General features: G+C 32.5%; 1 protein-coding gene across 4 annotated transcripts in view; it reads left to right on the plus strand.

Moving 5' to 3' along the window:
• Positions 1-24,323, plus strand: part of LOC129947736 (neuronal PAS domain-containing protein 2-like) — a 179,299-nt gene that overhangs the window by 4,261 nt on the left and 150,715 nt on the right. The window lies entirely within an intron of this gene.

The following is a 24,323-nucleotide window of genomic DNA, read 5'->3' on the forward strand; positions in this document are numbered from 1 at the left end:
TTTCTTCCAGTCGCGAAAATCATCTATAGTTAGTTTTATAACCTCGTAAGGCCTTGGATTTATCCTCGAATTGGCAATCATGGTTATCCATTCCTTCGGCGACCAAACTGTTCTTTTTTTGACGAAACGCTCTATGGTGGCGTGAACAGAGTCAACAGGCATATAAGTATGCCCTGGCAAAAGAAAGGTGAGAGAGATTTGATTTATGTTATTAGTTTTCTTTTGAAGAAACAAAAAAATCATTGTGATAATCTGACGATTTTTGTTTTTGCTAGGACAGCTATCGCAATGCAGGGCAATGGAAGTCACAGTTTCTCTGGCATCAACAATACTTAAGTACTTAAAAAGATAATTGAACACATTTCATTTGCTCCCCGCATTCAATCAATCTTACCCCAAAGAAAAGCATAGCCGTTTTGAGTTCCACTTTCATAGATAGTCTCGTTATAAAATGAGTACTTTCTTGAATAGTAAAAGAGCATACTTTGCGTATGTGGAACGTTTAAGACTTTCTGAAGATCAAAACTAGCACACTTGGCCTTTTCCTGATCATCCATAAATAATGTTTGGCTGTTTTCCTTTTGTTGGGAGTGCTTCAAAACAAGAACTTTCTCTTTGTCCTCCAACACGAGGGATTTATGTGCTTCACAAAAGGTGCACTTGTCTTTTTTCGGAACGTGGATGCCAATATTATAGGGTCCTTCCTTTTGAATATTTTTTCGGAAACAACATTTTTACCTTTTTCCACTTGTTTTGATTTAGAGCTCCTGTATAAATTGGATAGGCTAAAGTATTCTGTTGGCAGATAAGTGCGATTGGTCGAGTATTGGCAATAGTTTGATGGGACTTTTGGCAAGCTTTCTATAAAACTGCAAACAGCTGCTTTAAGTTCTTCTGAAGTAGCATTTGCTGGAAGAGTTTTACATCTTTTATCCGTAGCTGATGTATTTAATGCATTTTTTGTTCAAGAGCGTACGACACAACCCGGCTCGAAATATCTAGGGTCTTAAGTAAGAGCTGCATACAAACCTGTTCTTTTTTCACTTCAAAATTGATGAAAGATTTTCTCGTTTCTGTTTTCTTTTCGGCATTTTTGGTTCGTCGTCTTTTGATGGAAACTTGTTCAACAGAAGACAAAATCCAATCTATTCGCTGGACATACGGCAGCTTCCAATACAAATTGAAAATGTCTTGACTTTGCGAATTAGTGAACTTTGTTCCACACTTATTTTGGCAGCTTTTGTACGGATTTGCTTGCAAAGATTTGTTTGGCTTGACTGCCTTTTTAGATCTCGCATCCACCTTTCCCTCATTATAATATGTCTTCTTTTTGGGGGATGGGTTCCCATTTTGCTATCACTTGAATCGTCCATGGAATTATAGTGCCAAGAAGAATTTCCATCAGTTTCAAAGGGATCTATTTCTGATCCTGATGCGGATAGCGTTGGCGAACTAAACACAGTGGGTTGAATGGTTTCCAAATGCGTTACCTTAGAAATAAAAATTAGCTTAAAATACCACTCTAATACGTTAATCGACTTACTTTAACTCCGTCACATTGTTCATTCGATTTCTTTTTCTCTACCAATTCCAGCATAAGTTTGCCTCTTGAAACAGGCATATTCATTTTTTTCAAACCAGAGGATGTACTTGGATTATTTCCACTCATTTTAAAAACAAAAACTTTCTTCTACAACAAATTTATTTTCTAAAAGAAACGTAACAATAAAAACAAAAAATCTTAAGATAAATTCTGAAACTTACATTTCCTTCGCTTCTGTAATAACTTCAAACAATGCGGCAACTACAACTTCAACATTAACAATGAGAAAATGAATGATCCAATTTTCGAAGAAGATTGAAACAGGCTACTAGATTCATAATTAAAAAGTAACGTATTTAACTGACTACTAGATGAAATTGTTAAAGCGAATGGAAAACACAAAAGAATAGTAGAATGAAGTGCAGAATTGTAGTTGCATTATAAACCTAACGGAAAATCTTAAAATTTTTCAAGACAAATGTAATGGGTAGAAAATGTATCAAGCGACAACAAATGGAAGAGCTTTCCGGTAGGAACATGTTCTAAGCGACAATATCGGTTGAACTATGCAACATCTGACAAACATTTTTTTGTGGAACTTTGGTTGCTTAAAGTACTATTCACATGAGCACGACCAACGACCAACGAATGAACGAATATTCGTCGATTTTGACGTTTCTTTCACATGAGAGTTTTTAATTCGTCGCGAATGAAGCCACAGCCAAACAACATTCACCACCGAAACCAAAATAAGAACGAAGAAGTACGCGCGATTATTTTATTCGTTGCGAGTGTGGATTATGTGGAACGCGAATAAAGTTTGACAGTTCGTATCAACTATAATTTTTTCGCGACGAATAAATTTGTTTTCTTAAATTTCTTTATATATTATATTGAAAAGTAAAAGTATGTATCATAAATCAAATAGAAACTATATTGCTATCGTTTTGTTAAGAATTTGTGTGGAAATATGTCTTCAAACGTATATAAACTCACATTTTGTAATTCATTCGTCGTTCGTTGGTCGCGCTCATGTGAATACTACTTAAGACAATAAGATTTTCAAAAATGTCGCTTAGCATAATTTTACTGGCGGATAAAACAAATTTCAGGGAGCAACATTATTCCAGTGAAAAAACATGGCTACAATTTTATTTTTTCTCTAGTTTCTTTAGTATACATGATAGGAAAGTGAAACTCAGGCCAAAATGTGGCGCTTAATTTATTGTATACTACTACTAATCATTTTCGAAAAAAATGTCGCTTAATACATTCTTCCGGGAAGGCATCGATTGACACGTACGTACGAATAAAAACACTTAATATTAAACCACTCGTGAGGGGTGGGCTTTAAGATTTAATGTTTAATTAATAATGAAAACGTGATTAATCCTTTGTCAAATAAAGAGGAAAATAGATTTGGATTAACAAATTAATTTATTTTAATTTAAATATAAAAATAAATATTAATATTATAAAAATATCATAACTAACTGAATTACCCATAAATACTAAACAGCAATTGACAAAAAATTAGAACAATTTGAAATACATTTTCTTAATTTTGGAAAGATTTTTTGAAAACTAGATTGCAAAATGATGGTCTGTTAACAGTATCAACTCAAAGACAAACTCAAACCTAGGACGTTGTTCACATTGGACTCTTTTAAGAGGCGACTCATTTTGATGTCTGATCATTTTGTGTATAACTTACTCATTTAAATAAGTCTACCCTTATTTCAAGTTTATCTTAAATGACGAGGTTTTAAAATCACTCGCTTTAAAGGAGTTAAATGTGGACGCCGCCTTATAACGGGTGTTTTTGTTTGACGTGTTGTTTCCAATTTAGCAACACTTTTTTCCGAGTTGATCTTTTTGACAGCTGTCAGTTGATTTTTTCTCAATTTGTTTATCAAATCAAAGTGAATGAACAATGTTTAGTACGCACCGAAGACGATATTCCTGCTGTAGAGCAGAGAATCGAATAAGCCCCGAATAAGTTCATCCGCCATCGCGTGTAATAATTGGGGCTGGGCCATTTTAAAAACCCCAACTCAACTACCGGCTTACAAAATCCAAATCATGCTAGAATTGAAGCCAAACGACCATTGTTGCACGTTCGGTGAATGCGCCCAAAACGAGATGCCAACCGATCTCGAATATCACAAGAAAATTTTGTTCAGGGATGAAGCTCATTTTTGGTTTAATTTATAGGCAGAGGGAATTATTGTTCCATATTACTTCAAAAATTAATTCGGCCATAATGTTACAGTCAGCGGGGAAAGCAGTAAAGCCATGATCTGTGCTACATGACATACAGCTAAGGAACCAAACAATTTATTTATTAAAAGAAATTTAGAGAGCTCATTTTTTGAGTGGTGGGCTTGTGATCTTGGGCTTCCAAGATCATCCGATTTAGTAGGGCTGAGCTATTTTTTGGGGAGCTATGTATGTAAAATAGTTTGTTTACTCAGACAAGTGCGGACTATTGACACTTTTAAAGCGAATATTTGGTGCGATATTCCTGACTTACGATCCCAATTCCTGCAAAAATGGGTCGAAAATCTGGTATTTCCCAATTTTTAAAACATAACAGAAACCCTCATCTTTATAAAAAAGCTAAATTCTTCGCCATAACATTTAATTGTATATGTTTTATTTCTTCTTAAAAGCCACATGTCTAAAAAAACACCTATTTTGTGTTAGAGTTAATTCTTATATAATATTTAGAAGCATGATTTTTTAATTGACTAAAAACCAAATAAAATACAGAAAATCATCACCAGACTTGTTTTTTAAATACAGATAATGCTATGAGTCAATATCTGCTGTTAAAATTTACCAATTAACGTACACAGCTATATTTTTTTGCGTGACCGTTAATCACAAACTTTTTTACTATTTCTGCGTTTTTAAAAGTATAAACAATACTAATTTAAATAGTACGCATTTTTAATGGCACGCGTAACATTGACATTCTTTATCTAAATATGTACAAGTTAAGAGCCAGAAGAAGTCATGTTCTATGTGCCTACTCTATTCACTCAAATCACGCAATAAACTTCGTCTTTTGGACGTTCAATTTCAAATATGTTGCGTAGGCATATCAAATTAATTTCTCAGCTTTAAATTCTCTTATACTAAAACAAATATAACCCATTATGCACATTATAATTGCATTTATTGAATAAATAATTGGATTATTCGATGATGTAGAGCAAGGGTATTTTAAAGAAGTTGTCCATAGTCAAATAATTGGTTGAAAGCTTTAAAATACAAAAAAAAAAAAAAAACAAAAAATGTGTATACACAAATTTAATATAAAGACATTTTAGGTCTAAAATAAAATAATCGTAGCTTAAGAATTAAAGATATAACATTCAATATAAACTATAATTGAATTTAAACTTATGACATATCTATTAACAAACTACTTTGACATTTAGTCCTCGTCGTAATCATCAAATACATAAATCGATTCAAATAAAACCTGTTCCAGTAGTTTAAACATATTATAAAGAATTATAGATTAGAATAGGGACTCGTTCTTCTACGCCCATTATTTTTGTATGAATTATAATATAAATAAAGTACATGGACACCTAGTAGAAATTGCTTCCCTTACCACCCTTAATTCGATTCGTAAGAAAAATATCTGCAATATTTACAAAGTATTATTAAATTAGGAGGTGTTAAAAAAAAGGAAAAAGCTTTTGACGTCATCATAATGCAGAGGAGATTTAAGAAAACTAAAATAACACATTACACATAATTTGACATAAAGGGCTTAATTAAATGTTTTTGGCGTTTGTGCGTTTATAACAACCCTGAGTCGTCCAGCTTTTTAGGTAGCTTTCACTTTTAAAACTGTCATCTTTTGACACTTGACAAGCAAAAACAACTCCATCCCTAAAAATAGAACAATAAACGCTTCAAAAACGCCTTTAAACTGTTAAAACTTATAACAACAATAGTGAATAATTTATAGTACCACTTTTCCAAATTAACAGTTTTTTCTGTTTCGGCATAATAAAGTCCACTGTATTTTTTTCCTCAAAATTTCATTACGAAAATTTGGAATACATTTGACATTTGTGTCTCATACCTTTTACGCGTTTTTTTAGCTAAGAAAAGAGTTCTGAGCAGAGTCCAAACATATCGAGCATGCTCGGAACATCCTTTAAACCAAGTGTGTTCTGAGTGCACAAAACACAACTAAACACTTATCTGTCACTATTTGACACTTGTCAACTTAATTGTCATTTTCTTTTAAATAAACAAGAATTAAATTGAAAACTGAGAATTGTAGATCGAATTATAATCATAAAGCGTTTAATTTATTTATTGAAGAAAAGGAGGGTGAAGATTCGGATGCTTGTTATCAGCATTCAACTCGATGAAAGAAATGCAACTTTGAAGTTCAAAACGTTCGAAGGTCAATAACGTTTAACAACTCAGGCTTTATTCTAAACTAAAAAAGAAAAAGCGTCTATATATTATTTAATTTATAATAATTTAGTTTTTTGTCAAACTTTAAAATTTGACTGAATTTGGGATTCATACTTGACAGCTGACAGCTGCCAGATATTATGATTTGTACCTAATCAAGTAATCAGGAGTGTGTTAAAATAGTAGTTTACATGCTCACTCTTTGTAGGTACCTGATTTGTTGTCAATATATGACTTAAAAATTTGTATGAACCTACAAACAAAATACACGAAATTTGGGGCTTCGTTATCGTAATAATGTCGTCGAATTTAGAATGTGCTATAAACAAAAAAAAAATAAGATGACGTAGGTCATGGCTAAACAAAAAATAAAATTATTTGCGATTATATTTGTAGTGTAGGTTATGTTTGCGGAAAAATACTCCCATCAAATACGAGATATCAAGGCAAATCTATTTTTATAAAACAATCAGCCATAATAAACTTTGCTAACAAAACAAAAACAAACTAAAAAAAAATAATATAATCTGAATAGGGCTTCTATTTGTCATAGTCAGAGTCACCATATCACAATAATTGAGATATTATAATATAGTTTTATTGTGGGGTTGAATATAAATTTAGTTTTTTCTTGTTTATATAAAAGATATAGTGAATAAAAAAAAATAACATTACCCGACATCCAGTAGGTTGGTTTATGGAATATGAAATCTCATTAGCATAAATCACTATACCCTGCTGGAAATGCGAGCTTTCGTTGCTATTTATGGGGTTACTTTGTAGGAGATTATGGGAATATGGGATTTTCCATAAAAGTGTTGACAAATTGACAATATCAAACGAAATAAAAAAAAACAACAATCACTTATCACAGTATTGTAATTTTTATTTTTTGGTTGTGTGGTTCTAAAGGCAGGGTTGCCAGACGTTGTGCCAACATGCAAATAAAAGATAAAACAAAGTTGGGTAAAGTTTTCCACATTCTTTATGTGTGGCTCATAAACGAATCTCTATACTTTACAGTACGTCAGAAACCGAAGTCAAGAGTAAACTGAGGGGTGTTTTAAAAGTGAAAGTCTTATGTCAGAAGTGTTTGAAAGGTAGTAGGCAAATCCAAAACCCGTTTTTCGCCAAATTATCGATTTTCGCCGAAAACCTACATCGACAACTCAAGTTTTCCCGTACATTTTTGGTAAACCATAAGTTTTATATTAAATCTCTCGAAAACTAGTAGCAATTAAAAGTTGAACTAAACAAACAAACCTGTCGAAACATTAAGCGCTCGAAATAATGTAAAACAAACAGCTGATGGCTGCTGTAAAATCAAATATTTCATTTTGAAAGAAACTTTGGGGGAGCAGTGTGGCAACAGAATAAATTGAGGAAACTTTTGCCAGTGTCGAGAATAATTTATGATTCTCCAGAGTTTTAAACGCTCTTTGTTAATCGAGGAACCGGAATTCACTATGGTTACTTGCTTGACGTCCTCAAGGACGAGGAAGACTTGCTTATAGTTCGTAAAAACGTTTCCAAGAGATGCGTCTTCGAACTCGTCGCCACAAATATATTCGACGCTTTCGCTTACTACTTTGAGTAAATCTTTATATCCGTTATATCACAAGGGTTTGCGAGATATGAGAAAGGCAAGAAGTTCATTTCTGGAGGAGAATTAGTATGAAACAATATTTCTGCGGTAGAGGCTAAGTCGCAGCGGGATAGGAAAATTTGGGCCAAATCATTCCACAATGTGAGAATCGTTGTTTCAGTGAATAAAACCACAACAGTGGGCTATCGCCTATTGATAAACAGCCTGCCAACATCAAGAAGATCCTCAGTGCTTTGGACAAGCCAGGCAAGTCCTCAAAGAAAGAAGCCAAATAGATAGTCATGGAGAAATTGCAGCCCATCATAACAGCTTCAGTGGTCGCTCTGGATGAGTGTAAATTTGGTACGAATCTGGAACTAGCAATTGACTTTTTCTGCTACGGCCATAAGGACCTACACGAAATCGTTCAGAATCTTCTCAACCCCGCCTATAAGTTGCTCTGACGGCCATAATATAAGGCCATTCTGAAGGCACATTTGGCCAACAGAAGCAAGCTCAGTATTTTGGATTGAATTTGTTGTGAAAGAAGAAGAAAATGTTTTAAATAAAATTAATTTTATTGTAACAGTTTTGTTTGTTGTTGATTCTATGATATATTTTCGAGACCGGTTGAAGTGAACAAAGAGGATAGCTGCAGTCAAGCGAGCTTGTAGTTCTTGTTGGTTCATGTCGTGGGCCCAATCCACTCGTCCCCAGAACTTCAGTTGAAACTCTTTTTCAAGACGAGCTAATTTTACGGTCTTGTCTGCCCTGATATGCTGCTCTATCACAGCACAAGAAAGTATTATGGACTTAAGGGTGTCGACGGCAAAAACACATCCTTAGGAGAACATTTGCACTTCAAAAATTGTCCAATACTTTTGTGTCTATTTCATATTTTGTTCAACTTTCTTTTTTATGTTCAAAATCAATTTGAATTAATTTTATTTTCATAAATAATTTGAGAAGAACAAAACTTTTTACTCATAAATTTTGGATCAATACAAAATTTGACAGCCTGTGTTAAACAAATTTTAGTGTCAAATGAAAACGTGTAAATGTTCGTTATAAACGATTTTCGGGTTTTCGAAAACATTTTGCCGAAAACCCGGTTTTGGTAATGATCATGCGAATTGCTGTTTTGAAAAAAAAATCTGCACAAATATCGGTAAGACAACTGTAAAACTTTACTATGATGAATACAAATGTAGCTTTATTAAGCATTTGACAGTTTGAACATTGATTTAAGGGTGCGTTCACGATTGCAAATTTTTAACTCTCAAATTGCAATTTTGACACTTTTAAAACTAAGGAACAATTATTAACTACTAGCTAGTTTTTTAGGTTAATGTAATTTTGGCTTTTCCCTAAGATATGACATTTTTCTTTAAAACTTTCTATATCAAAAAGTTTCTAAAATGTGTAGTGATAAAAGGTAATCAGGTGTAATGTTTTTCCTCGTAAATATTATCAAAAGAAAAAGACGTCAGTAAAGTTACATTTTTTAAAATTTCATTTTATCATGCTATACAAAATTGTTAACAATCCATAATTAAGTTAATAACTAGTTTCTCATTTTTTTATTTGCATTTCCACAGAGTTTTCGTATAGTTAATTTTTGTTTATATAATTTTTAGATATCTTGAACTATACTTATTTTTTAAATAGATGTGGGTCATTGCCATCATTAAATTGAAATATGGTTTTCAAACAAGAACTATAAAACTGTTATCAATATTTATCTACCTACCGGAGGGCTCAAAAATCTCGTAATTTGAGTTCCAGTTTTTTTGTTTTCACATACAAAGCATACAAAGTGTATATATTAATTTTATAATTAATGAAATAAACTTTAGGGCCTATTAAACTAAAGTTGTTATTTTTAAGTGAGCTGATGTATGATTTATAGTTCATTGAGTGATAACATACTGCTTTATTTTAAACTTGAAGTATAACTTATTACTGGCTTGTAGCGCAAGTGTAAATATTCTTTTGTGCGGTGCTTAGAGTAGTGTGTTGTACCTCAGCCACAGAAATATCACATAGTGACTTGACTTTATCTTAGAATAACATACAAATTCTGTTTGGTGGTATCCAGGCTTAATCATGAGCTGAGTCATCAATTTGGCTATTAACAGCTGTATGTAGTCAATAATTCACGAATTGAATTGTTCGGGAAGCATTGACATTGACCTCAACTCTTATGTGGCCTTACAGTAAAATTTATGAATAATAAAATCTCGGTGGCTAATTGTGATCACCTCTTCAAGAAATATTACATTTTTTAAAGGAATTTTAATCATTTCAGTGCATTGTTGATCGTGTGATTCTTTATTATTTTAAGTGATTGATTATGAAATATTTTCTCACCAAATGTCAAAAGATGACAGTTGCCCAAATAAAGGGATATTCAAAATTGGTTTTCTCATTGGAAAACTCTATTTTATACCTAGCTTACAAATTGCTCTGACGTATTTTTAACATATTTGATTAATTAGTTGTCAGACTATAAAAAATTGTCTAAAAAGTCATTACTCAGCTACCATTAAACTGACAAAAATCAAATTCTTTTCAATTAAAAATTGTCTGTACACAAATTTTGCAGATTTCTTCAAAGTCTTATAATTTTATTGGCAAATGATAAGCTGGTTCAATTTTTTAACAGCCCTGAGGACAGCGACATATAAATGAAATAAATAAATTAGGTGGCCCAACAATTTAAGGTGGAACAAGCAGGATTCATCCCAAGACCCCTTGCATGACAGTCCAACGCACTTACCATCACGATACGGGACAGCGACTTATGTCGATTTTATATGTTGTTTGACACTGACAATGAGTTTTCTTGCAAAATTGTCGCACGTGCAGGTATATTCATTTTCAATTGCGAAAGTAAAACTGAAATCTGAATACTTAAAATTATCATTTTATTTCAATATATAGTTTGAATTTTGCTATTAAATGTGAATCATTTAAAGGGCCGCCTGCCTTGGAAAGATTCCTAGTATACAATTTTTTTGTACACATTTTTCAAGCACTTTTTCGAAGATTTTAGGTTGAGTAATTTTTGTTTTAAATATGTCTAAATAATCCCCTAAATTATTCACGTAAATATAATTTGATGAATGTCACCAAACGTAAAACTATACTTGCCTTCCCGTATTGGTAAAAAGAGTTTTGGGACACGTTCAATTGTTGCGAACTCCGAAATCGATAAATTCGAGTTATCAGCAACACTTGCACTTGCAGTAACAATGTTTTCAACTAAACTTTTGAAGTTAATTGTAATGGCGCAACATTTTAAACAACCTATTATTAAGGCCTTAGCACGATAATAGTTAATAATGTACTATATACATATTAATCTACTAATTTTTTGCTAATTTTAAACACTTTTTATTGTTTTGCTAACTAGTATCATGCTAAAACCATTTTATTGAAAAAAAAAAACATGAACCCATCTAAATAATGACAGATTGTGGAGCAAACAAAACAAACATATCTTAATATTTTTGCAAATGTCAAAGTGACAACATTGAATTTGTTTTTTTCTTTTTTCATTAATTTTGTTTTCATAACTCGCCGTGGTTTATTTGCGATAAAGTTTAAGTTCGTTGAAGATATTTTGGATATTAAGACCGAGTAATATTAAAAATTTATTCAACGAGGTAAAAGAATTACTGTTTAGTGAAAAAGTTTAAATGAAATGTGCATTAAATTATTGAATATGTGCGATAGATCTATTCCCTGTGAAGCATCTTCAATACCCAGAAGCTGCTACAATGCTACAACTGTTGGCTTCGGTGTGAAGGTTGGTGGCAGTGATTGTCACATTTGAGGAAATGACATATGTCATACAGATTTAGTACGATACTAAAAAGATAAAGTAGCCATTTGGTGATTTTAACTTTAGTAAAATGTTAAGAAGATAGTACGATACTAAACTCGTTTAAAATTTTCAAAATCCTTTTTTTAACCTAGAATCATACTAAAAATGATTTAACATTGTACTAAATCGTCTAAAATTTTGCGCCAATATTTTTTACGAATTGTTAGAATAAGTGAATCATTTTCATAAATATTAAACTAATATTACGGTATTTCAAATAACAACTGAGTTTTTTTTATCAAGAACTAAGCTTTTATATTGTCTCAATATTATTTGATGATCAAAAATGTCATTGTTTTTATTTTTGATTTTTTAAGAAATTGTGTTTAGAAATTCGATATCTTGAAAAAGGTCATCATGTTTTAGGGAATTATTTCTTGACTAAAATTTTATAAAATATGTACAAAATTAATAAAAAAAAACGCTCTTACGATTTTCAAATAATAAAATTGAAAAATTAAGTTTTTTTTGAGAATTTTTTGAAAACAGAATTTGTTTGCAGTTACATTTTCAAATATTATAATACTGAAAATACAGACTCGTTTGATACATTTCGAATGACATAGTCGTCCATTTTATTTCTGACAGATTTGACAATATGATCTGGCAATCTTCGTATACTAAGCTTTGAACTTCAATGAACGCCAATGGGGAATTGTAGGACATTTTGATGTTACACATATCATCACTATTTTGAATTATAGTCATAATTTTACTGGCTCAAAATGCTCGAAATCATTTTTGACCATAAGGCTCCGAATTGACGGTGACAGTCCTTTCATCGTTGTTATCGAAGAAGTAACGTCCAATCACACTTCCTGACATAAGATCGCACAAAACAGTGACTTTTTGTGTTTGTAATGACCGCTCTTAAATTACTTGAGGATTCTCAGAATCCCAAATTTGACAATTTTGTGTGCTTCGTCGCTGAAGAAAATGTTTGTTCGAAAAATCGCCGTCCACCATCTGTTGTTCCATCCATTCGAGGTATCTAGGAAATTGTAAATGGTCAGCTGGCTTCAGTTGTTGTTTGAGCTGAACTTTAAATATGGATATAGGTGAAGATCCAAATGCAAAATAAACCATAATTTGCAGTAAGACATTCCTAATTTCTGAGAAGGACGAGGAATCGGCACATTCAGGTCTTCGGCAACACTTTCACTTATAGCAGCGTAATTTTTAGTGGTACGAGCGAAACGATGATACACAGGCCTTACCATATCTAAATCGTGATTTTTTAAAAGCTTTAAGAAAGTTTTTCAAAAAACAAAAATACATACAATTCAGAAAAATACATGAAATCTTTATTTGAGTCGATGATACGTTCCATATAATTTAATGTTTGAATATTATTTCATGCAAATGTTGACCTTGGCTGCGCCTCAAATGATCAATCCGCTTATTCCAATTTTGGCATAATCTTTTCAACATTTCGGCCTTTAGCTCACGAATAAATGCTTCAATGTTGTCTTCCAATGCGTCAATTAAAGCGGTCTTGTCTGTATAAACATGAGCTTTTACATAGCAACACAAAAAATAGTATAAAGGCGTTAAATCGCACGATCTAGGCGGCTAATTGACCGGTCCCGAACGTGAAATAAAAATGTTCAACAATTTCTTCTCTCAATAAGTCCATTTTTGCGCATGCTGTGTGACATGTGGCACCATCTAGAAGAAGTATAACGGTAGTGCTCACCTCTGAAGAAGTACGGTTCAATGATGCCACCATAAACCGCACCAAAATGTGACTTTTTCTGGATGCATTATTAGCTCTTGCAATGCTTTTGGCTGATATTCATTCCAAAATCGACAATTTTGATCTTCGGCCAACTTTCCAAGAGCCCATTCACCAAAAATTTTGCGTTGCAGCAGGTCGTTTGGCTTCAATTCTTGCACCAGCTGTATTTTGAAAGGAATCACACCTAAATCCTTCTACAAAATTTTCCACTTTGTAGAGTAACAGCGAACGGCGACAAGTCGATAATTGATGGTCATCATTAACACTGGCCGATATTTTCTTCACTCTACGTAAGCGTGTTGGGGGTTTAATGTCTAACAATGTAAATTTGGTGCGAAATTTAGCCACAATAGCCCGTACAGCCGCTTCAGTGGGTCGATTAAACTGATCATAAAATGGAAGAAACGAGCGATAAACTTTCTTAACAGAGCACACATTTTGATAATAAATTTTACAATTGGCAAGCGTCGTTCATTTTAAAGACGATTCATGGTTAAGTTATAGACCAAACTGAAGATGTTTGACAGTGAAACAAAACACGAAACGATCGTCAGCTGTTTAAACCAGTGTTGCCAAAAAGATATTAGCTAATAAAATCACCCTTTATAACCAATCCAGTCTCTTCAAATTTCTTCACAATTTTACTAATTGTTTATCTTAAAGCACGATATGTAACTGTGGCAGATTCACCATTTTTGTACGCTTTAGCGAACTATTTCGTTAATATTAATCTTAGCTTTTGACAGGCGACAAATAGAAGTGCTTCTAACTTCCAAAACCACTAAATTAAAATCCAATGATTTAAAGCTTAAACTTGCGATTTAATATTTGAGAGTATAAACATCAAATTATTATTTTAATCCTCATGTTAATTAATCGATTGCGGAATTATTTTTGATGGTTTCAAATTTTCTTGCTAAATAATTTTACAAATTGTGTGAAATATGAATACAGCATTAATAATTAAAAGAAACAAGAATCAAACCCTTAATATTAACTTGTAGGTATCAATTAACTGCAATTAATTTATTTATTGTTTTGTTGACGTTTAAAGTTAAATCAATTAAGTAAGATAATCAACTGAAGTTGATTATGAATTCAGATTTATCAAAACTCTTATTTTGAAGAAATGAAAAATTTACATACTATATGACGTAAACGGTAGTTTTCCACGATCTTATATAACGTTAAAATAAAAATGGTACACCGGGCGTACACATTATTCTTATAAGAATAAATAAATGTGCTGGCCATTTTTGTTCAACTTGCCCAGTGGAATTGAGTGAGGTTGTTGTATTTTGTTGGTAAATGGGCTTCAGTTCAAAGACTTTGTTTCATTTTGCTCTGCAGTCCATTTACCAACACAATATTTGTTCATCTAATAAAACCTTATTAAAGAAAAACGAAGAGATCCAAAACCACTAGTGGATGATTGTTAAAATCTCCCGTTCAAATTAATAGATTTTGTATCTAAAAACAAAATTTTGTATCGAGGTCATAATTCAACGGTACATCATATAAAAGAGTTGATTTCTGTTTTCTAATCTGAAAATGGCTACAAGTTTTATTTTTCTCTTCTACCAAAAAAATAAAAAAACAAATAAAGATTCTTTTTATAGAAAATGTTTTGCTGCATGATATTTACTCATGTAGACCATTTATCTGAATTGATTGTCCTCGCAATTGCTAAAAATATTCATTTTCCAAAGAATACTCGTATAATTGAGTCAATTGAAGCCCGATTACCACTAACTACGTTGGCTCCCTGGTGAGTTGGGTTTTTATTTTTGTTGCATTGAAATCGTTCTTTATGTTAAATCTCACTGAGTTACTCCAATCAAAACAATAATAATGCAAATAAATAAAATATATTTATTAATACGATTTTTTCCATTTGAATCCTGTTTGGTCTTCAAAACAGTTAGTATTGTCCATATACTCGTTCTTGTGTATATTTTCCCCTTGCAAAATTGACAAACCTCGCATGTCAAGAGCGTAGGCTTCGAAAATATCATCAGAAAAAAACAAGATTCCATGCGATGCCATGACCTGATTGAATGAAGAAAAATAAACTTCGAGTCGAATAAAATAATATCAAACTGGGTGTGTTTGTCGGCGGCTCCCGGCACGGCATGCATGGCGGCGGTGACAGTGTCAGGGCGGCGGTGGATAATCAAAGTCAATCATTCAGAGAACAAGTGGTCCTGATTAAGGAGCTTTTGTACGATAAAATGTGCGTACACTGTACCCAGAGTACATACAACGTATTGTTGCACAAATACCAAAATGGGAATTATCCCAACAGGTGGTAGCGTATGTGGTGGCTGTATAAGAATTACGTAGAAAGTGTGCCGCGCACAAGAAACGTAGTGTACTCGTAGATACAAATATCCTTCATATCAGAAAAAAACAGTTTCATTCTGAGGGTTGTTTTTTTTTAATTCAGGAACCATAAGCACTCGAGTAAGGAATATGTAAGAATGAATAAAACTTGGGAAATACAAAAGACAATAATTGGAACTTATGTCTTTCCCACGCCAAATAATCTCAATTGTGGTAATTGATTCATAAAACCTTCGACTTTTCTTTTAATTCTGTTGATTTCTTCAAGATTATTATTATGGGATATATTTAGTAGTATATTACTATAGGGTGTCTCAAATCAGAGGTTTGTCTACTTGTGCAGGGTTTTTCAATAAGAGGATTACTTCTGATATTAAAAAAAAGGATTGGATGTCACTTTGACTGATATCTTCCAATTCGTGCCAGTCTGTCAATACTTCCAAAAGTTTAAAAAAAATCGTTAACAACAATAAATAAAAGGTTTAAAGTGAATATTTTTAAATTTTAATAAAGTTGTCTTGTTATTTTTGTGGTTTGTAAGAAAACCTTTGAATTGGATTCTTTTAAGAAAATAACTTAAAGCTATCAACAATATTTTGCACACAATGAAATAATAAGTCAAACAACAGTTTTTACCAATTTTGTGAAGTATTTTTTTTGTAGATACAAAATTTAAGCTTCAATTTTTCTATTATTAAATTACATTAAAATTAGTTCGAGAGATACTCAGGTTAAACAAACTGTTCACTTTTTTAAATTGCATTAAAAACAAAAGGTATTTTAAATGTCTTTTCTGCATATTTTTTTGTTTTTATCTGTAAGATTTATTTGATGTCGATATCTCTTCGGTTTTTTGAGATATGGCTGACGAAAAAGGTATACCGAACGCTACAGACAGACGGACATCTCTCTAAAAACTTTTTATTTAGATTGTTGGGAGCTTGAAACATTAAGAAATGTCAAATTGAATCGATTTTAAAGGAAATCAATTTTACGGTAAAGAAAAAAAGTACTAAAAATAAAAAAAACGATATCAGCCAATTAGGCGCAAGTTGTGGCTGAATGGCGTCGATAATCACTTCTCCCAGAAATAAAGCTGTCAGGTAAGGTAGGTTTTAATCAGAACTCTAATTTCAACCCCGCACGTGGAGTATAAACAGAATTTTCAAGAATCATTTTTCAATTTTACAACTCAATAGATTTTTTACGAAAAACCGGATTATGTTGATGCATTTCAAGAACCCATGCAGCAAAGGCACGATTTTTCCGATGATCAACACTTTAGTTAGTTAGTTAGTTTCTTTATTACGTAAAAAATATTTTCAAAAAAGTCTAGGACCGCTCATTTTACAATTCAGAGATTTGATAATTATATCTTACAACTGAAACATTATCTTGGGAGAAAAAAAAAATATAATAAATAGTTAAGAAGAAAATCGAAGGAAATACGAAAAAAACCTTCATTCAAAATATTACAAAAAAAAGTATTACAATAAGCGAAACCAGAAAAAGTAAATTTAATTTACATAAAACAATTAGAGAATAATAATGAATAATTAAAATGTAAAAGCATAATGAATAAGCTAAATAAATAAATATATACAAGAAAATGGCAAATAAATTAATGAAAAATTAAATAATTTAACAAGCAAATTATTGAATATAAGCACATAATAAATTAAAAAAAAAAAAAAAACAAACAAATAAATAAATAAAAAATAGTAAAAATAATAATAATACTAATAATAATAGTAACAATAATAATAATAACAATAATAATAATAATAATAATAATTATAATAATAATAGAAATTAATACATGCAGAAATAAATTAAGAATAAATAAATAAATAAATAAAAAAAAAATATTAAATAAATTAACACATAAATAAATTAAAAATAGATAATTTAACAAATAAGCGAATTGACAATAAATTATCAAACAAACAAAAATAAATTAACACCTAAATAAATAAGCAATAAATTAATTCTAAAATAAATTAATTAAGAAATAAATAAATAAACATACAAATAATTAAACAAATAAATAAATTAACAAAACAGATAAAAAACCATTAACATAAACCAAAATGAAAAAAAACGCAATAGTTTTACTTAAAATATATCACAGATTATGCAAGAAGTTGGTTTATGAGAAAATTCTCAGAACTTTCGCAGCTGATATTAAAATTATTTGTAAGCTTACAAATTCTATCAGAAATCAGTTCAACATTCGCTTTTCCATGGAGACTTAAAGTTGAGTAATGCCAAGGAAGGTTAAGCATCATTTTTAAAACCCTGTTTTGTGATACCTGTAACTTCTTTAAATGGCATCTGGCAGCGTTACCCCATACTGGACACCCATATAACAGTATCTCTCTCACTCAAGGGAAGCGGATGTATATGATTGCGGCTTATGCGGCTGGAGCTCCGCAGGTTACTTACTTTACTTCAGAACTCAAGATTCTTTTTAGGGAACTGAAACTGAGCTTGGAAGAAAACTATTTCATCTTGGCCGGTGATTTGAACGCAAAATATCAACATAGTAATCCCAGAGGTAACCATCTTTTTAATTTATTGAATCTTTACATCGTTGAATATGGCGTCGACCTGCTGGCTACTGAAAAGCCATCGTATCCAAGACGCGGCTCCTTTCTAGATCTTTTGCTGTACGACACCAGACTGACAGTAACAGAAAAAGTGGGTAATCAGCAGGTGTCGATGGTATATCCAACGTTGTACTAAGATATTTACCGATGGCGGCAATTGACATTTACTCCACACTCTTCAACAATGCACTGAATAATGCATATTATCCAGTGCTGTGGTTCATCCCCTCCCGAAAAAGGGAAAGGACAACTCCAATCCGTCAAATCTTCGGTCGATAATTCTTCTTCCGAGCATCAGCAAAGTTTTCGAGAAGATCATCAATAGGGCTCTGACTAAGTGGTCTGCGGACAACAAGATAGTTCTTGTTTAAACAGTTCCGGTTCAAGGCGGGTCATGACACAATTCATGCTGCGTCTAAACTCGTTTCTGATATCCAATGGAAGAAATCAAAACAACAATGCACAGGTGCTGTTCTGGTTGATTTGGAAAAGGCTTTTGACACGTATGGTTAGAGGGTCTTTACCTAAAACTAAGCTTGGCATCGCATAAGCAAGCCATTGTTGTATATACTTTATGATATGCTTAACGGTAAAAAGTTTGTTGTAAAAGTGGCAATGTAACTTCTACCACAACATTCTTAATTAAAAATGGTCTTCAAAAGGGAGCGGTGAATTCGCCAATTATCTTCAGCATTTACACCAGCGATCTGATAAGTAGTATTTCAAAGGCAATTGCGTACGCCGAACGGCCGGAAAGGTTGAGGTTATAAGATTCTCTTGCAGCGTGATATCGACAAGATTCAGCGATATTGCGACGACTGTTCTGACCTGGGCCAGAGGAGCCGGTTCTTTTACAACCGTTGGGCTTGACCCCAGAAGTTGGCTTGACCCCAGAAGGAAGGTTATTTGCTACATGGCCCCCATACGGTGGATGATCGTTTATGGTTGTCCTGTGTGGTTCAAAGTTGCCCCTTCCCAGATGGAGCGGTTTCGGTTGTTCGAGCGGCAGTGTTAACGACGCTGTGCCGGCTTATGTCGAACAGCCGAATCTTTGTAAGTGCATTACTATTCCAACGAGGTCCTATAAAACATGGCTCGAATCAACAGAATTGATAATTTTGTGATAAGACTCGTTCGAGGTCACATTGCAAGAGCTACATATGTATGTCTTCGACCAACAATTTAATTTTCGGGGCGTTCTATCCGAACGACAAGTATTTTGAAAGTGCACGATTGAGCGGTTTAATTCCATCCGAGGCATTCCTCCTTTTAGATAGATGCGGTCTGATACAGGATAGATTGGCAGTTCCGGTAATCTACCACGTCAGACGACGAACCGTGGATAGGCGACTCCTGTAAAATCGGGACGTCATGGCACAAGGCGGAGCAGAGCTCTTTCGGTTCAGTATGGCTGTGTCCGAACGGTACCGAACTGATAGGGTGAAGCAGGAGAACCAGTATTGGTGGCTTCAATTGGCACTTGGAAGTGAGTAGCAGGTGTATTTAAGCCTTGGCCGGCTTGCGTACTTGTTTATAGTTTAAGTTTAGTTTTAAATTGAAGTGGTATGGTGGCAAAAAAAAACTAATTAACAAAAAACAATAATGAAAAAATAAATAAAAAAAAACATAGAAAAAAAGGAAAATAGAAAATGAAAAACAAAAAATGTAGAGAGTTAGATTTGATGCTGTGGTCGTTCTAGTTTTAAGTAGTTTATAGGTAGAATAGGTAGTTTAAGTTAGTTTTGAGTTTTATTTAAGGACCTAATTTTAAGTATTGTTTAACTTGGTCTGTATGGGACCAGTAAGTTAGTTGAAGGTTATGAAAATAAGGCTTGTTTTCAGAGTTTTTCACAATCAAGTGTTATTTGTTTTGAGGAAAATGTAACCGAAAATGTATCGTGGTTTAAACAAATGTTTTTTAAGGGGATTTTCTTGAATTATCCTAAAAATAATAATCCACCTCAAGGTTTTCGCATTTCCATTGATTTCAACGATGAAATCTCAAAGTTAACTTTTCCAAAATATTATTCTAGAATTTTTGTCACTATGGTTTTTAAATAATCTAAACAAGGAAGTATTAAGATCAATGTAATAAAAATGATCACAATACATTTATTTATATTATCAAAATCAAATCGCAAACAAACAAACAATTTGGAAAATTATGAAAACACCCGCAGTCAAAACACTAAAGATGATGTTGACTTATAACTTTGTCAAGGGAGAACATTTTGATAATTGTAGGTATAACCTAAAGGCTAAATTTTGTATTCATAGGCAATAACTTTCGAACCAAACGTGTGATTAAATTTATAAATTCGGTAGAAAAACAAAACAAATTTAATTCACTTAATGCGGAATTTAATCGCTCTTATCACATCTAACGTTGATATGCTTAGATTTTGAAAACAAATTGTAATAGGAAAAGAAATATGACGAACTGAATGAACTTTAGAGCTTAATAATATTTGTTATCCATTAAGAAGAGATCGTTATAAGTAAAAAGACTAATTGACTAGACTTAGTCATAAAATGTATAAGACAAAAACATTTATATAAAGCAGCTATTATTAGGCTAGGAAAGATAAGGTCTTATTTCCAAAAAATTAATTTAATGTTGTGATTAGAATCGACGCAGAGTTTAATCCTCAGTAGCGCATATAAACCCGTATTCTTATAAAATCTGCTCATTGTTTTTTTTTTGTCTAAACACACTTAAGGAAGACGAGAGTTGGAAAAATTTTGAAGCAATACAAAGACTTTTGGATTGATCTTATAATAAATGGGAATCCACAATGGTAAAAAATATAAGAATTTGTATCATTTACTGCAACTTAAACAACTTCTTTCATTTAAATAAATAAGTAAAATGTTACAACACGTTCACATAAAGATGACCTAAATTTTGTGACCTTACAACTTTACACAAAAAGTGACATAATTTTCTGGACATCATTTTACATTTAGAATACGAACTGAAAATTTAAAACAAGTTCAGAATTTTAATATTATGTAGATACTTAACTCATATAAAAATAAAAACAGAAAGAAAAGAAAACGGACCGCATGGACTTGATATTATTTATTTACATAAGTTAAAGAAAGACTTCATACTTAAATGTTTTTAAATTGTAATGACATACTTGTCATGTTGTTTAATATATGGATAAAGAACACTAGCATACCTGCTTTAGCTTGCGTTGATAAAGAATTATTCTAACATATCGCCCATTATAAAGACAGCAGATCACTTTTTCATTTTTTGTTAAAAATTAATTTTTAGTATGCGTACTCTGTTAAGAAAGTTCATCGGGCGCTTATTCTATTTTATGGTCAGTTTAATCGACCCACTCAAGCGGCTATTCGGGCTATTGGGACTTAATTTCGCACCAAATTCACATTGTTGGACATTAAACCACCAACAGACTTACGTAGAGTGCGAACAACTGGAGGAAATATCGCAGCTATATCGGCCAGTGTTAATAATCTCTGTTACTCAACCACTTTTAAAATTTTACGGAAGGATTTAGGTGTGATGCCTTTCAAAATAAAGCTGGTGCAAGAATTGAAGCCGAACGACCTACCGCAACGTAAAATTTTTGGTGAATGGGCTCTTTTAAAGTTGGCCGAAGATCCTCTATTTTACCGAAAAATTGTGTTCAACGACGAAGCTTATTTTTGGCTCAATAAGTACGTTAATAAACAGAATTGTCGATTAAAATTGGAGTGAATATTAGCTACAAGCATTGCAAGAGCTACCAATGCGTCCAGAAAAAGTAGCAGTTTGGTGCGGTGTATGGGCTGGTGGCATCACTGGACCGTACTTCTTCAAAGATGATGCGAATCGTAACGTAACTGTGAATTTTGTTCGCCCAAAATGCAAGAGTTAAACTTTCATGACATGTGGTTTCTACAAGACGGTTCCACATGCCACACAGCATGCGCAACAATGAACTTATTGAGTGGCCAGTTTGGTGAACACTTTATATCACGTTCGGGACCGGTCAATTGGTCACCTAAATCGTGCGATTTAACGCCTTTAGACTATTTTTTGTGGGGCTATGTCAAAGCTTATGTCTATACAGCCCGCTTTTATTATTTTATATTCGTGAGATACTGGCTAAAATTTTGGAAAGAGTATGCCAAAATTGGACTTAGCGGATGGACCATTTGAGGCGCAGTTAAGTTCAACATTTGCATGAAATAATCTTTAAACATTGAGTTATATATGGACCATACTATCGATTCAAATAAAGATTTCATGCATTTTTTTCTGAAAAACTTTCGTAAAGCTTTTAACAAATCACCCTTTATTATTGGAAATTTGCTACTCTTGAATATAGTCGCAAGGGTAATTCCTATTATTATTTTATTGCTATTTTCATAAATAATACTGAAGTGCAATAGCGAATTGTATTGTTCCACTTAAACAATTTAATCGTAATACACGTAATTCTGAGAATGCTCATTAGTTGATGTCAGTTTTAAAAGTATTATTGAGAACATTAATTCTTTTTTAAGCCGCTCTAAATGAATCTGGAACGGTTTACCTTGCACAATATTACCCTAATTACAATTGGTAGATATCGAAAACCAACGTTCATCGAAATTTCATTTCTTATCCTATCCTCGTTTTCTAATTTCTAAGTATGTGTTTAATCATTAAAATGCTATTCATCATTCCTAAAGTGGAAAAAACACTTCCTTGATATTTGAAGATCTCTTTTGATAAAATAAAAACTCCCTTGATGTATCAAGACCTCCCTTGACGTTTTAAGAAACAAACAAAATTATGTGGAGCGACAGTCCATTGAGAACTAGGGTCTATTGAGTTAAAACTCTCACCAATTACAGTGTGTTTGTAAGTTTGACAGGGATGAAGAGCACCTACAGTTTTAAGCCGAATCCAAGCGGCTAATTTGAAAAAGCACTTTTCATAACAAGAATTACTCTTGAAAGATTTTTCAATTCCTACCCAAGAGGCAGTATCCGTTAAATAAACTTTATATGGCCCAAGACTTCTGGCATGACAACCCTAATTATCAAGGCCGGGGAACTACTTCTACTGACCTCCCTTGCAATTTTAAGACCTACCTTGAAATTTTCAGACTTCAATTGATATTTCCTTACCTCTTTTGACATCTCCAGACCTCCCCTGACATTGTAAGACCTCCCTTAAATCTCCAGACCTCCCTTAATATTGCATGACATCTGCTTATATTTCATGACCTATCTTAAAATTTCCAGGCCTCCCTTGAAATCTAAAAACCTCTACTGATATTTTAAGAACTGCCTCGAAATCTACAGACCTCCCTTGAAATCTCTAGGCCTCCGTTTATATTGGAAGACCTCCCTTGTTATCTTTAGACATCTCCTTTTATTTCATAACCTCCCTTTATATTTCAACACTTCCCTTAAAAACTCCAGATCTCCCTTGTAATTTCAAGACCCTCCCTAATTTGTCAGGACCTCTTTTTAAATATTCAGATCTTCGTTGATAACTTTAGAGCTACCATACAATTTCCAGACCTCCCACGATATATCAAGACCTCCCTTTTTATTTCAACACCTCCCTTAAAATTAAGATATTAATATTGAAATTTCAAGATATTTGAAGACCTCACCAGAAATCTCCAGACCTCACTTAAAATCTTCATACTTCCCTTGATATTTCAAGACGTCTCCTGATATGTCAAGACCTCGATTGATATTTGAAGACCTTCTACTTATTTTTTGTAATTTCCAAATAAGAACTCTTAACAAAAACTCTGAAGAAGTATATAACGTATTTTATAATTTAATTATAATTTTCATGAATGAAATATAATTTGCCTTATGTGTTTTAGGTACAAAATACCTTTAAGGGCGAAAAATAATACTTTCGACTTCTTAGTTTTTTTAAGCACTGCAACTTCTAAATGATTTCTAGGTACAAAAAAAAGTTATTGATCCCAAAGCCAAGTTGAAAAACATATTTGAAGTATTAGCATTTCGATTGTCAATGGACAACTATACCCAAATAATAAAGATTCAATTTGTCTCCCTTTCAAGAGGTTCTCTAACTGTAAATGTTTTCTCATTGAAAGGAAGCTTTTAATTGGTTGTTGTTTACTTTGTTTTTTTAAGCGAAGAGTTGTATATCATACCTTCATTTAAAATTCCGTTCT

This window comes from Eupeodes corollae, chromosome 2 (assembly GCF_945859685.1).
Source record: "Eupeodes corollae chromosome 2, idEupCoro1.1, whole genome shotgun sequence".
NCBI classification, from domain to species: Eukaryota; Metazoa; Arthropoda; class Insecta; order Diptera; family Syrphidae; genus Eupeodes; species Eupeodes corollae.